We start from the raw sequence: 16806 nt of genomic DNA, 5'->3' as shown, positions 1-16806 counted from the left end.
ATGCTGCAACCTTTTGTAATTTTAATAGTTTGTTTCATATTGGCTGGCTTCCAACAATAGCTGAATTTGCAAAGCTAGTGAGCACCAATTCCGTTTCAGTGGTGTTTGCTATAATATTTGTTACCCGAGTTAAATAAAGTTGAAATAAAATAAATAAAAGTTCCCTTGCGACAATTTAGCTTTTGCAACGAGACCTTTCAGACAGTAGATACGACCTCTCTGCTACCTAGCAAGCTAAGGAACTGGCAGTGGATCAAACCATTGTGAGGCAAAGAGTGGGGGGGTCGCAATCTTTTGAAACTTAAAAACGCGCTATTAAGTGTCTATAATCAGCACAATTGCTTTCATTGCGTATTATTAATATTATTTAAATTACATAGCTATGTTTCAGTGATATATTGGGGGGGACAAATCATATTTTTCCCAGGATGGGGGGGTCGTGTCCCCCCCGTCCCCCCCGGGATTTCCGCCCCTGCTGCAGGTATAACTAAATAGATAGTGCTCCTTATTACTTTGCTTACCTTGTATCAAAAATGTGAATGCCAGTGAATAAACAAACACGGCATCATTGGTAATTCAGTTACATGGAATGACGATGACCTGCTGTTCTGCTTACTGGCATTGGATCTAATGCATGCAAATGTGTGTCATTATTCTCCATAGACAGAAGATCAATTTTGTTTGTTCTCCATGCTCTACTTTCAGTGATTGGAGTTTAACTATAAGACAAGTAAGTCTTACTTAATTAAATCAATTACCGAACAATAATCAAATTCTAAGCATCTGCTATGCACTTATGCAGTGAATGATGGAATACGTTCTGTGCTGTGACTTAGCTTAAGGGTATACGTTATTACATCCGTGTGTGTCACACAACATATACCACAGTCGCCAAGCAGGCTCGGAGCAAACTTCTGTGGAAAGTTCCCTGTGTTGGTTGGACATGAGCAGACAAGATATGAACTCATAAGCTTTAGAATGAGGAGTGAAGCATACAGTAAGTCTCTTTACAACAAAATAAACATTCGCAAAGGATATTAGCTATGGCTCTATTGTGGACATTGGATGACTACAATTACATTTATGTTTTAGTCATTTAGTAAACATTCTTATCCAGAACAACATACAGGAGCATTTAGGGTTAAGTGCCTTGCTCAAGGGCACATCTCCATGCTCACCAATCAGCTTAGGGATTCAAACGAGCAACCTTTCAGTTACTGGCCCAATGTTCTTAACCACTAGGCTACCTGTCAATAATGTCTTACTTATGTATGCTGCGACACAACAGGAATAAAGAACAGAGTGTCACGCTCTGACCTAGGAGAGCTGTGTTTTCTCTGTTTAGCTAGGCCAGGGTGTGATAGGTGGGTGGGCATTCTATGTTTTGTGTTCTATGTTTTGGCCTGGTATGGTTTCCAATCAGAGGCAGGTGTCTATCGTTGTCTCTGATTGGAAGCCATACTTAGGCAGCCTGTTTTTCCTTTGTTATTTGTGGGTAGTTGCTTTCTGTTTTGTTGTAAGTACCTGACGGAACTGTCAGCTGTCATTTTCGTTATATTTGTAAAGTGTTCATTTTTGGCATTAAAATACAAGATGAACATATTCCACGGTGCACCTTGGTCTACTCATTTCGACACCTGTGACAGAACTACCCACCACAAGAAGACCAAGCAGCGTGCACTCTCCAGGAGGAGGAGCGGGACCAAGCAGTATGGCTCAGAGGAGTGGACCTGGGAGGAGATCCTAGATGGGGCAAGACCCTGGACAAGGTCTGGGGAGTATCGCCGTCCGCAATGGGAGATAGAGGCAGCGAAGGCGGAATGGCGATACTGGGAGGAACGGCTAGGCAAGCAACAACGGAAGCCCGAGAGGCAGCGCCCCAAAATATTTTTTGGGGGGCACACGGGTAGATTGCCTAAGGAGGGTTTAAGACTTGCACCGAGCCCGGTGCGCTCAGTGCAAGCTCCTCACCGTTGCCGTGCTAGAGTTGGCCGGCAGCCAGGGAGAAGTGCACCGGCTCAACGTATCTGGTCTCCAGTGCGTCTCTTCGGCCCAGGTTATCCTGCACCTGCTCTACGCACGGTACCCCTCATTCACCAGCACAGCCCAGTTTGTCCTGTACCAGCGCTCGGCCCTTGCCGGGCTATAGTCAACATCGAGCCAGGATGGGTTGTGCCAGCCCTAAGCGCCAGACCTCCAGTGCGCCTCCAAGGCCCAGTGTACCCTGTGCCTGCTTCGCGCACTCTCCCTCCAGTGCGCCACCATAGCCCAGTACGTCCTGTGCCTGCTCCTCGCACTCTTCCTCCAGTACGCCTCCATAGCCCAGTATGGCCGGTGCCTGCTTTGAGCACGCAGTCCTCAGTGCGTCTCCCCAGTCTGATGATCAATGGTCCGAAGCCTCCAGTGATAATCAATGGCACGAAGCCTCCAGTGATCCATGGCCCGGAGCCTGTAGTGATAATCCATGGCACGAAGCCTCCAGTGATGATCCATGGCCCGGAGCCTGTAGTGATAATCCATGGCACGAAGCCTCCAGTGATGATCCGTGGCCCGGAGCCTGTAGGGATGATCCATGGCACAAAGCGTCCAGTGATGATCCATGGCCCGGAGCCTGTAGGGATGATCCATGGCACGAAGCCTCCAGTGATGATCCATGGCCCGGAGTCTGTAGGGATGATCCATGGCACGAAGCCTCCAGTGATAATCCATGGCCTGGAGCCTCCAGTGATGATCCATGGCACAAAGCCTCCAGTGATGATCCATGGCGCGGAACCAGTAGTGAAGATCCATGGCACGGAGCCTGCAGCGAAGGTCCCCAGTCCGGAACCTACGGAGACGCTCTCCAGTCCGGAGCCTCCAGCGACGCTCCTCAGTCCGGAGCCTCCACCGACTCTCCCCAGTCCAGAGCATCCACCGGCGGTCTGCAACCCGGAGTCTTCAGCGACGGTCTGCAGCCCGAAGTCTTCAGCGGCGGCCTGCAGCCCGGAGTCTTCAGCGGCGGCCTGCAGCCCGGAGTCTTCAGCGGCGGCCTGCAGCCCGGAGTCTTCAGCGGCGGCCTGCAGCCTGGAGTCTTCAGCGGCGGCCTGCAGCCCGGAGTCTTCAGCGGCGGCCTGCAGCCCATAGTCTTCAGTGGCGGTCGGCAGTTCAGAGCCTCCGGCGCTGCTCCACGGTCTGGTTCCTCCGGCGACACAGAAGCGGGGGGATCAGCGGGCGGTGTGGGGGCTACGCCCCGAACCAGAGCCGCCACCAATTATAGATGCCCACCCAGACCCTCCCCAATAGGTTCAGGTTTGCGGCCAGGAGTCTGCACCTTTCGGGGGGCGGGGGGGGGGGGGGGGGGTAGTTGCTTTCTGTTTTGTTGTAAGTACCTGACGGAACTGTCGGCTGTCATTTTCGTTATACACTGCTCAAAAAAATAAAGGGAACACTAAAATAACACATCCTAGATCTGAATGAATGAAATAATCTTATTAAATACTTTCTTCTTTACATAGTTGAATGTGCTGACAACAAAATCACACAAAAATAATCAATGGAAATCCAATTTATCAACACATGGAGGTCTGGATTTGGAGTCACACTCAAAATTAAAGTGGAAAACCACACTACAGGCTGCTCCAACTTTGATGTAATGTCCTTAAAACAAGTCAAAGTGAGGGTCAGTAGTGTGTGTGGCCTCCACGTGCCTGTATGCCCTCCCTACAACGCCTGGGCATGCTCCTGATGAGGTGGCGGATGATCTCCTGAGGGATCTGCTCCCAGACCTGGACTAAAGCATCCGCCAACTCCTGGACAGTCTGTGGTGCAACGTGGCGTTGGTGGATGGAGCGAGACATGATGTTCCAGATGTGCTCAATTGGATTCAGGTCTGGGGAACGGGCGGGCCAGTCCATAGCATCAATGCCTTCCTCTTGCAGGAACTGCTGACACACTCCAGCCACATGAGGTCTAGCATTGTCTTGCATTAGGAGGAACCCAGGGCCAACCGCACCAGCATATGGTCTCACAAGGGGTCTGAGGATCTCATCTCGGTACGTAATGGCAGTCAGGCTACCTCTGGCGAGCACATGGAGGGCTGTGCGACCCCCCAAAGAAATGCCACCCCACACCATGACTGACCCACCGCCAAACCGGTCATGCTGGAGGATGTTGCAGGCAGCAGAACGTTCTCCACGGCATCTCCAGACTCTGTCACATGTGCTCAGTGTGAACCTGCTTTCATCTGTGAAGAGCACAGGGCGCCAGTGGCGAATTTGCCAATCTTGGTGTTCTCTGACAAATGCCAAATGTCCTGCACGGTGTTGGGCTGTAAGCACAACCCCCACCTGTGGACGTCGGGCCCTCATACCACCCTCATGGACTCTGTTTCTGACCGTTTGAGCAGACATATGCACATTTGTGGCCTGCTGGAGGTCATTTTGCAGGGCTCTGGCAGTGCTCCTCCTGCTCCTCCTTGCACAAAGGCGGAGGTAGCGGTCCTGCTGCTGGGTTGTTGCCCTCCTACGGCCTCCTCCACGTCTCCTGATGTACTAGCCTGTCTCCTGGTAGCGCCTCCATGCTCTGGACACTACGCTGACAGACACAGCAAACCTTCTTGTCACAGCTCGCATTGATGTGCAATCCTGGATGAGCTGCACTACCTGAGCCACTTGTGTGGGTTGTAGACTCATGCTACCACTAGAGTGAAAGCACCGCCAGCATTCAAAAGTGACCAAAACATCAGCCACGAAGCATAGGAACTGAGAAGTGGTCTGTGGTCACCACCTGCAGAACCACTCCTTTATTGGGGGTGTCCTGCTAATTGCCTATAATTTCCACCTGTTGTCTATTCCATTTGCACAACAGCATGTGAAATTTATTGTCAATCAGTGTTGCTTCCTAAGTGGACAGTTTGATTTCACAGAAGTGTGATTGACTTGGAGTTACATTGTGTTGTTAAAGTGTTCCCTTTATTTTTTTGAGCAGTATATTTGTAAAGTGTTCATTTTTGGCATTAAAATACAAGATGAACATATTCCACGCTGCACCTTGGTCTACTCATTTCGACACCTGTGACAAGGAGACAGAGTTGATACAGAGACCCCAGCATCCAATCTCCACCCGTCTCTCATACTGCTCATAGGCTGTGGAGTTATGGTAGGCATACGGGTTGCCCTACACAATGTGTGTGTCATCACACACAATAACTCAACCATTATTGCACACACTTTATGATAATTACATGCACAATGGAGACAAAGTCACCACCACAGCTGAATATGAATTGAACTAGTTACTTACGTAAATGTGGTGTTCGATTCAATATGTCTCTCCAATCTCTACCCACTCCTCTGACATATAATCAATAAGTGGTGGTATGGTGGTTGAGGGTTAAGATAAAGCCAGTGCCTGCATGAAGTGATGGAGGACGATGATGTATTTATCTTATAATGCATGTGCTGTACAGTAGCTTGTAACAGTTAACAAGCTCCATCCCATTTGTTACTATAGCTGCCAAAGCCTGTGTCAACGTCACAAACCACATCTGCCACTGCTCTCTATTGATACAGTCAAAGCACGGTATGTTTAGGTCTGACCTGCTGCTTAGTTTGCCTCAGTCTCAACCACTAAATCACCACCACCACCGTGTGACTGCAGCCTGCGTAAGAGCAGTCATCAGCATGCAGATCAGATCAGACCTGATCACTATCAATCCGGTCTGTCAATGTCTTCATTACAGAGCAATTAATAGTTGGGCACACAGAACCAAATCAGCCAAGGCTGTGACGAGAGACTACCCACCAATCAGGGCATGTTGTGATGGTGCTAAATAAATAGACAGGAAGCCTTTTAATGAACACAGTGATGAACCTCGATCGCATAGTGGAGTGAAAACATTATGTTCTCTTATGACCACTGTCAAATAAGGGTAATCATTAGTAGTCCGAGTGATATAATTAGTTTGTCCTTTAATGGTCTCTCTCTTTCCCTCTCTCCCTCTCTCTCTGTCCCATGAAGTCTGTAAAGAAGAGCATGCTGCAGAGGAAGGCGGTCCATCCCAGCAGGTAAGTGACACAGAGACTGGGTATGTTAATCATAGCCAGCAGACAGGACTTCAGTGTTATCCTCTTCTTCTGCAGGCAGACACAGGATAGAGACACACACATGGCAGATCATTAGATCATGAGACTTCAGAGGGTCTCACATGGGACAGCAGGGAGTCAGTGAATGTCAAGAACAGAGGAAATTTAAAAAATAACAAGGAACAGCAGGGTGTCAGATAAGAATAAAGACGTCAGATGAAAGCTACTAGCTAATGACAGATACACTAGCCTTATGCTGTAAAAATGATGTTTTAACAAGTCAGGAAGAGAAGGAATTTAAAAAAGAAAACATTTAAAGAAATGGGTGAGAAAAAAATGTAAAACCATGTGTTCTTTCTTTAAGCATGTTCTGGTTTAATATACTGTAGTTCTGTGCTCTGTAGGATTCAACGTTTTTCTATTGCTTAAGTGTACACAGATTGTCATGACATCATACATTTATTCGAATCATCATCCCAAAATACATTCTCCATAAACCTTTTCTAGGAATGCTTCTGGAAAATCAAAATGAATATGAGAATCTATATGGTTGCACCAAAGTACCCTGTCTGGCTACTGTGATAATGGAGGACCTTGCCTGCTATAATAGTCTCCTTTAGCAAGGATACATAGTAATTCTTTCCTGACTCTTTTCATAGAATTTTGAATTACTTCTGCAAAGTCATCATTCATTTCCAGCTATATTTACACACTGGGCATAAATATCCATCATCATTAAATTACCATTGTTAAATGCTATGGTGCTGAATTGAATTGTTGAATGCTAGTCTGAGTTTCAATGAAACTCTTTCAGAGCACTGGTTTGAATGACTGTCTGGCCTTAGAGATCATATCATTCATTTAATTCCAGGATATGAGCTACCTATACATGTAATACAGTATAATGGCCGTTTCAATTACTTTATTTGTGTGTACGATGTGACATTATAACCTTTTTTTTATTTTATTTCACCTTATTTAACCAGCTAGGCCAGTTGAGAACAAGTTCTCATTTACAACTGTGAACTGACCAAGATAAAGCAAAGCAGTGCGACAAAAACATCAACACAGAGTTACACTTTCAATGGCTGTCTTACACCCTGATGACTGCCTGGTCTCATCAACATCAAGGTATCCATGCATGTAATCCAGCTGCCGCCGGTAACTAAGAATAACTACATGACCCTTGTCCTCTAACAATCCTCCCATCTCGCAATGACTGGGGAGTGGTCACCATTGCCACACACCAGAGCTAATTTCAATGCTACACATGTAGGATCTTAATTTGACCTGAATTATAACAGCAAAATAATCCTGCAGCAAGAGGATTTTAACATGTAGTCCATAATGTTGTTTGATCAGTGGTTAGGCTATTAGCTGGTCAAAATTAGTCTAGATGAAAAGTGGAATTCTGTTAATATAACCGTGTGTTAGTGCCAGTGGGGATTTTAGCATCTAAATCTTGGTGGGGCAAACTCCCTAAAATGTTTTTTGATGCATGCCAGCGAAGCCACTACACAACACTAAACAATACATTATTTGGACTAGTACGGTGACAAACGGTGCCCACAAACTGTTAGGGCCTACATAAAGCTGTCCCACAGCAGAGCTTTCTTTTCAGCACCATGGAGTGAATCCTTACCACTGGTACACCTGGCTATCAGCAGAACCTTGTCTGGCAGCGAAACAGTTCATTCAGCCTCAATTACCGGCCTTGTAAAAAACATAGCTGATATGGTTGACTTGCTTAAAGAAATGTGGTTTCTACTGACAATTGAGATGTACCTGTACGGGGGGGGGGGGGGGGGGGGGGAATAAGGGGATGACGAGCGGATAAGAGGCAATCCATAATTTTGACTAAGACATTAATGAGCGAGCTAGGAAGGACGTAGTCAATATAACTATTTATTCAGGACTTTTGAAATGTACAGCGACAGAATTCAGAACACGGGCCGTTCTTACAGTATTCTCCCTGTACGCCAAGTCAGAACTGTAGGATAAATAAAGGGGCATATAAGCAGACAATGAAAGCTCTTAAAATATTCAACGATTCCATTTCCCTAACACAGGCTATAGGCTACATGTGCATCACCAAGTCAGAACAGTAGGCTAAGTGATGAGGGGAAAGATTATTAGGGTGAGGCACATTGTCACGATCGTCGTACAGAGCGGACCAAGGCGCAGCGTGATTAGAGTTCCACATCTTTTATTTAAGTGAAACTTCTACAAAACAATAAACCAACAACGAAACGTGAAAGTAGTGGTGCAACATGCACATACACAAAACAATATCCCACAAAGCAGGTGGGAACAATGACACCTTAAGTATGATCCCCAATTAGAGACAACGAACATCAGCTGCCTCTAATTGGGAACCATACCAAGAGCACCAACATAGAAATGAAAAGACTACAACACCCCCTAGTCACGCCCTGACCTACAACACCATAGAGAACCAAGGGCTCTCTATGGTCAGGGCGTTGTTATTGTGTTACTTTTTATAAAATGTTTTTGTTTATTTAGCAAATATTTTTTAACTCTATTTCTTGAACTGCATGGTTGGTTAAGGGCTTGTAAGTAAGCATTTCACGGTAAGGTTGTACTCACGGTAAGGTTGTACCTGTTGTATTCGGTGCATGTGACAAATAAAATTTGATTTGAAGTCAGGATTTCATACTGTACACTGGAAAACAAATACAAATAATAATATGCAAAGTACAATTGTAACGCTACCAGCTGCAATAAGATTTGAGCAAACGCACAACAAAAAGTTGGTGTGTGACATTTTTGTTGAGCAAACTCACAATCCTATTGCAGCTGGTGCCTTACAATTGTAAATTGAATCAACAACTTTTTTCCCCCACAGTGTAGAGAATGTCAGACAGACTAGACTCCTTCCTGTGTCTATGACAGACCTCTTTGTTAGGTTGTTTGGAGCTGGATGTGACTGAATTGGCCTCCGTCAGGTCAGAGAATGAACAAGGCCGGAGGTCTGGTTCCAACTCTTTGGACATGGAACCATGCAGGGATCCATAGCCACCACTGCTACTGTGTGTGATGAGGAGGGCATTGGGGTGTAACGAGTCCAAACTACCGTCCTTGACCAGGGGTGTCTCTTGGATGCTGAGATGCACAATGAGGAATACCGTCCAGGTCAGAGCAGAGAAGAAGTAGATGACCTGGTACTCTGACCCCAGCAGTCGGCCCAGGGACGAGTGACCCCAGTCCATGGCTCCCATGAGGTACCCAAAGGCACCCCCTAGCCCTGCAACAGACAAAAGGCACAATACCGATTGATTATCAGGTCAGGTGATGGGTGCCCAAGGCCACTAGTCATAGCCCAGGTCCTATGTGGCTCAGTTGGTAGAGCATGGCGTGGTTCCCACGGGGGACCGGTATGAAAATGTATGCACTCACTACTGTAAATTGCTCTGGATAAGTGTGTCTGCTAAATTATGTAAATGTAAGCAATCATCAGATAGTGAGTACACTATCTTCATGGAAATTGTCAAAATCACCTCAGGCAAATGTTTTCAAATACAGTACAATTCCTGGATTGCATATGACCACCTGTGGTGGTTGTACCATGAATATGATGTGTGCTGTATTAATACCCACAAGGTCTGATTTATAAAAGAATGCTTCTTACATCTGAACGTAAAGCTCATGTCACAATCCAATGTTGAGGCTGGGTTATCTCAGAGAACCTGAGAGTAATGATAAATATGTTTTGTCACGTAGTATGTGTGATCCTGCACACAGATAAGTGGCTTGTTCTGTTAGACATATCCCAATAATCTGGACATATGTTCCCTCAATTCTTACACCAGCACCCTACAATGAGAAACCTGTAAATCAATCTTTCTCATAAATTGTGCAGCACTTTTGACTGTGTCAGGATTAGGATTGGATGTCAAGTATCTGCCTGCATTAAGTCTGGACACACAGTATGTTCCCTAAATGTTGCATCCTACCTATAAGAAACCTGCTTGCAAATTAAACGTTCTCATAAATTACTCATTTTGTGTACCACGAATGTCACTGCACTATTCCCTGACTATAATATCAAAAACCCTCTCTAGAGCCATATATAGAGAAAGACAACGTAGGCTATATATGTATGTACTGTATAAATAGTATCACTGCCCCCCTCTAGGGAACTTTCAATAAATTCCCTGGTTTCCTAGAAATCCTGGTTGGAGAATTCTAGATTTCCTGTTTATTCCCTTCTGAATCTGGAAATCCTCCAACTGGGATTTCAGGAAAACCATGGCATTTATCGAACATTCCCAGAATTTTGCAACCCTAGCACCTTCCTTCCATTATGGTAAATGGTATGGTATTGCAGAGAAACTAGTACAACTTTATCCATTTTGTATCAATCTAAAGAAGCAGTTTAGAAAAAGTCACATCTGCATTACCATAAAAAATTTTTTTTAAAAAGGTCTCAAACAACCGGGCAACAGCATACATTTCAGCAAATAATTGCCTGTTTCAAATAAACACAGTCTACATGAATTGTTTACAAGTTTACCATTAATTACCATGAATTGTTGAGGTTGTATGTTTGATTTGTTACATTAAATAATTGAGTAACTACAACAACAAAAAATGGTGGCAATCATCTGTTTTTATTGCCAGTAAGAAACTGCTAGCCAATGGCTGCTAACAGCTGAGAAAGGGAAAGGGGATACCTAGTCAGTTGTACAACTGGATGCATTCAACTGAAATGTGTCTTGAACTGCTAGCTACAGTAACTGCCAAGAATAAAAACAGTCAACAACTTTGGGAGTACAGACCCTTATAAATCGGCCGAAAATGCAGAGTCATAGATGAAATATGTCAAGGAATTAAAGTTTTACAGAATTCTAATTTGATCGTTGGAGATACAGAGCGAGTGAGAATTAATGGATATAAAACCAAAGACCATAAATCCCATTAACATTCCACATGCTCAAAAATAATACATTTCACTAATCTCTAAAAACATCTAGAGATGGAAACAACTCTAGTTCTAAAATAATAATCAATAGATACTTCAAAGCTCTTGGACATGGCCTTTTTCAACACAATATGAAATGTTTTGGTTTCTTTATTTGTATATTTCCATGCATTTAGCCACTAATTGACTTGAGTTGTCACCTCTAAATTCACAGGCTACTACATTTTTGTGAGTTGTGAGGGTAGTCAAAATGAAGGTCAAGGAATATCTTTTGTTTAGTCCACTGTTAATACAGTCCCAGCAAGTTTTCAAGAAGCAAAGTGTCACTTGCCACACCATCATGATGATCCAAAACACCCCATCATGGTGATGCAAAACACATCATCATGATGATGCAAAACACATCATCATGATGATGCAAAACACATCATCATGATGATGCAAAACACATCATCATGATGATGCAAAACACATCATCATGATGATGCAAAACCCACCATCATCATGATGATGCAAAACACACCATCATCATGATGATGCAAAACACATCATGATGTGGCGGCAAATAGCCTTGTGGTTAGAGCGTTGGGCCAGTTACCGAAAGGTTACTGGATCGAATTCCAGAGTTGACAAGGTAAAAATCTGTCATTCTGCCCCTGAACAAGGCAGTTAACCCACTGTTCTCTGGTAGGCCGTCATTGTAAATAAGAATTTGTTCTCTCTACACTGGCTTCCTGCTTGGGCTGATTTCAAGGTTTTACTGCTGATCAACAAAGCATTACATGGGCTTGCTCCTACCCATCTTTCCAATTTGGTCCTGCCGTACAAACCAACACGTATGCTACGATCACAAGACGCAGGCCTCCTTACCGTCCCTAGAATTTCTAAGCAAACAGCTGGAGGCAGGGCTTTCTCCTATAGAGCTCCATTTTTATGGAATGTTCTTCCTGATCTTCCTGTCCATGTGAGAGACGCAGACTCGGTCTCGACCTTTAAGTCTTTATTGAAGACTCATCTCTTCATTAGGTCCTGTGATTGAGTGTAGTCTGGCCCAGGGGTGTGAAGGTGAACAGAAAAGGACTGGAGCGACGAACCGTCCTTGCCGTCTCTGCTGGCCGGTTCCCCTCTCTCCACTGGGATTCTCTGCCTCTAACCCTATTACGGGGACTGAGTCACTGGCTTACTGGTGCTTTTCCATGCCGTCTCTAGGAGGGGTGCGTCACTTGAGTGGGTTGAGTCACTGACGTGATCTTCCTGTCCGGGTTGGCGCCCCCCTTTTGTTTGTGCCATGGGGGAGATCTTCGTGGGCTATACTTGGCCTTGTCTCAGGGTTGTAGGTTGAAGATATCCCTCTAGTGGTGTGGGGGCTGTCCTTTGGCAAAGTGGGTGGGGTTATATCCTGCCTGTTTGGCCCTGTCCGGGGGTATCGTCGGACAGGGCCACAGTGTCTCCCGACGCATCCTGTCCCAGCCTCCAGTATCTACGTTGCAGTAGTTTATGTGTCGGGGGGCTAGGGTCAGTCTGTTATTTCTGGAGTATTTCTCCTGTCTTATCCGGTGTCCTGTGTGAATTTAAGTATGCTCCCTCTAATTCTCTCTCTTTTTCTCTCTTTCTCTCTCTCTTCTCTCGGAGGACCTGAGCCCTAGGACCATGCCTCAGGACTACCTGGCCTGATGACTCCTTGCTGTCCCCAGTCCACCTGGTCATGCTGCTGCTCCAGTTTCAACTGTTCTGCCTGCGGTTATGGAACCCTGACCTGTTCACTGGACGTGCTACCTTGTCCCAGACCTGCTGTTTTGGACTCTCTCTCTCCCGCACCTGCTGTCTCTAACTCTGAATGATCGGCTATGAAAAGTCAACTGACATTTACTCCTGTTGCACCCTCTACAACCACTGTGATTATTATTATCTGAACCTGCTAGTTGTCTATGAAAGTTTGAACATCTTGGCCATGTTCTATTATAATCTCCATCCGGCACAGACAGAAGAGGACTGCCCACCCCTCATAGCCTGGTTCCTCTAGGTTTCTTCCTAGGTTCCGGACTTTCTAGAGAGTTTTTTTTCCCTAGCCACCGTGCTTCTACATCTGCATTGCTTGCTGTTTTGGTTATTTGGCTGAGTTTCTGTACAGACCTTTGTGACATCAGCTGATGTAAAAAGGGCTTTATAAATACATTTGATTGATTGATTGTTCTTAACTGACTTGCCTAGTTAAATGAAGGTTAAAAAAATATATACTGCTCAAAAAAATAAAGGGAACACTTAAACAACACAATGTAACTCCAAGTCAATCACACTTCTGTGAAATCAAACTGTCCACTTTGGAAGCAACACTGATTGACAATAAATTTCACATGCTGTTGTGCAAATGGAATAGACAACAGGTGGAAATTATAGGCAATTAGCAAGACACCCCCAATAAAGGAGTGGTTCAGCAGGTGGTGACAACAGACCACTTCTCAGTTCCTATGCTTCCTGGCTGATGTTTTGGTCACTTTTGAATGCTGGCGGTGCTTTCACTCTAGTGGTAGCATGAGACGGAGTCTACAACCCACACAAGTGGCTCAGGTAGTGCAGCTCATCCAGGATGGCACATCAATGCGAGCTGTGGCAAGAAGGTTTGCTGTGTCTGTCAGCGTAGTGTCCAGAGCATGGAGGTGCTACCAGGAGACAGGCCAGTACATCAGGAGACGTGGAGGAGGCCGTAGGAGGGCAACAACCCAGCAGCAGGACCGCTACCTCCGCCTTTGTGCAAGGAGGAGCAGGAGGAGCACTGCCAGAGCCCTGCAAAATTACCTCCAGCAGGCCACAAATGTGCATGTGTCTGCTCAAACGGTCAGAAACAGACACCATGAGGGTGGTATGAGGTCCCGACGTCCACAGGTGGGGGTTGTGCTTACAGCCCAACACCGTGCAGGACGTTTGGCATTTGTCAGAGAACACCAAGATTGGCAAATTCGCCACTGGCGCCCTGTGCTCTTTACAGATGAAAGCAGGTTCACACTGAGCACGTGACAGACGTGACAGAGTCTGGAGACGCCGTGGAGAACGTTCTGCTGCCTGCAACATCCTCCAGCATGACTGGTTTGGCGGTGGGTCAGTCATGGTGTGGTGTGGCATTTCTTTGGGGAGCTGCACAGCCCTCCATGTGCTCGCCAGAGGTAGCCTGACTGCCATTAGGTACCGAGATGAGATCCTCAGACCCCTTGTGAGACCATATGCTGGTGCGGTTGGCCCTGGGTTCCTCCTAATGCAAGACAATGCTAGACCTCATGTGGCTGGAGTGTGTCAGCAGTTCCTGCAAGAGGAAGGCATTGATGTTATGGACTGGCCCGCCCGTTCCCCAGACCTGAATCCAATTGAGCACATCTGGAACATCATGTCTCGCTCCATCCACCAACGCCACGTTGCACCACAGACTGTCTAGGAGTTGGCGGATGCTTTAGTCCAGGTCTGGGAGGAGATCCCTCAGGAGACCATCCGCCACCTCATCAGGAGCATGCCCAGGCGTTGTAGGGAGGTCATACAGGCACGTGGAGGCCACACACACTACTGAGCCTCATTTTTGACTTGTTTTAAGGACATTGCATCAAAGTTGAATCAGCCTGTAGTGTGGTTTTCCACTTTAATTTTGAGTGTGACTCCAAATCCAGACCTCCATGTGTTGATAAATTGGATTTCCATTGATTATTTTTGTGATTTTGTTGTCAGCACATTCAACTATGTAAAGAAAAAAGTATTTAATAAGATTATTTCTTTCATTCAGATCTAGGATGTGTTTTTTAAGTGTTCCCTTTATTTTTTTGAGCAGTGTATATAGGGTAGGGAAACAGACACAGCAGGGTAACAGGATCTTGAATAATCATAAATAGCTAGACGCATAAACTGACTTAGGAGAGATTACAATCTGGCAGAGTGGAAATGGCAGGACTTGAGTATTTGTAGAGGTCTCGTTTATGGAATGAGTTACAGCTGGTGAGGATCTGCTCTGGCTCCAGCACACCTGTCTCCAACCACACAATCACAAACATACAGAAAGGGACAGGGAGAGAGAGAGCGTGTGTACTGGAGGAGTGGCTGCAGGTCAAGGAGACACCGGATGTCCACTAGGGGGTGTGGCAGGAGCAGATGTGACACCATCATGACGATGCAAAACACCCCATCCTAATGATGCAAAACACACCATCCTGATGATGCAAAACACACCATCATGATGATTCAAAACACACCATCATGACGATGCAAAACTATGGAACGCCGTTTGGGTCTTTGCATGTCAACAAAGATACACGTGAAATGAAGGACGCGTCAAATAAATAAGCTTTTAATTTGACTCGTCAAATAACACAGTTCTATTATAGAATGTTGTGTGTTCTGAATTTGCACGTGCAAACTAAGCGCCACCATTACTATCAGTAGCTGTCACGACTCCCGCCGAAGTCGACCCCTCTCCTTGTTCGGGCGGCGTTCGGCGGTCGACGTCACCGGCTTACTAGTTGCCACCGATCGATGTTTCACTGTTCGTTTGGTTTTGTCTTTATTGTGTACACCTGTTTTGATTTTCCCTAATTATGTTTATTATTTAAACCATTGCATTTCCTGTTTGTCTTGTCGGTAATTGTTTCCTGTTGTGTGTGAACGGAGGTGCTTTCTCCGCGATATGTATTGTCCTCGGAGAAGACTTATTGATTATTTAAGTAAACACGTTTGTTTACATTGATCCCTGTGTCCTGCGCCTGACTCCTCTACTTCTCCTAAATATAATCATGACAGTAGCACTGTCAAAGCTGTACATAAGAAGTCTGCAAACACCAGCCACAAACAATGTGTTTTCAATACCACGTTGGTAATAAAGTATTATTTGTTCGACCACAACTTCGGGGGTAGCTAGCTAGCTTTAGCTTGGTTCCTAGCTAGAACCAATACAACGAGCCTGGAAACAATGACCAGTAGAAACTGCAGTCATTTTCATTATTCTTAGCAATGATTTAGGAATCCTTGTGTGTAAGTATTAGCTAGGTAGCCACTTGATGTTCACCTATTGAAATTGAACTTCAGTTCATGAAAATAAATAGCCTGCCAGCTACTTAACCCTGTTGCCCAAAGCTAACGTTATAAGCAGCCAGCTAGCTTCATCTGGCTAGTGAGGCTCAACCGGACTGGGTTATGTGTTGTGGAGCTAGCCACAATAAGGGTTAGGCACAATAGGGGAATTTGCAGTTTGCCTTCAAAATAAAAGTATCTCTTTGAAAGTGATGCAGAAGGTTACAATTGGTGGATTCACGCCATATATAGACTAGATAATGTTAAACAAGGTTGGAATGTGAAGCAATGAAATGGGGCATCAGTCTACTCGGTGACACCCACAGAACACAACTGTGACGAGTTTACGCAAATATTAGCGTTGTAGCTCTTATCGCGGGACTGTGACTGTGTGAAATCGCCTCCCCAGTCAGCCTATTGTGTGTATTGACATTCATATTGCACTGTACAGCTTTACCTAAGGATTGGGGATCAATGAAATGGGGTATCAGTCTATTCAATACCCAATATATTTATTCCCTACATCCTCCTCAGAGTTCAGACTCCAAAACATCCACGCAGTATTGTTTTTCCTCTGGAATAGTGTTCAATACACTTGACAATAAATGTGGCTGAATTCACAGTTGTTTCAGAGTCCCGCAATAAGAGCTACGATGCTAATGTTCTCTGGTTGTCACTGAGTAGACTGATACCCCATGTCATTGATCCACAATCCATAGGTAAGGCTGTACAGTGAAATAAGTATTCCCCCAATGCAAT

General features: G+C 45.3%; 1 pseudogene; it reads right to left on the bottom strand.

Moving 5' to 3' along the window:
- Positions 1-5037: 5037 nt before the first annotated feature.
- The window catches only part of LOC106568243 (membrane-associated transporter protein-like), a 35037-nt pseudogene continuing 23268 nt past the window's right edge, over positions 5038-16806 (bottom strand).

Source organism: Salmo salar, chromosome 13, assembly GCF_965601325.2.
Source record: "Salmo salar chromosome 13, fSalSal1, whole genome shotgun sequence".
In the NCBI taxonomy this organism is placed as follows: Eukaryota; Metazoa; Chordata; class Actinopteri; order Salmoniformes; family Salmonidae; genus Salmo; species Salmo salar.
Note: the sequence above shows the minus strand (reverse complement) of the source record. Positions and strands in the feature narration are given on the sequence as shown.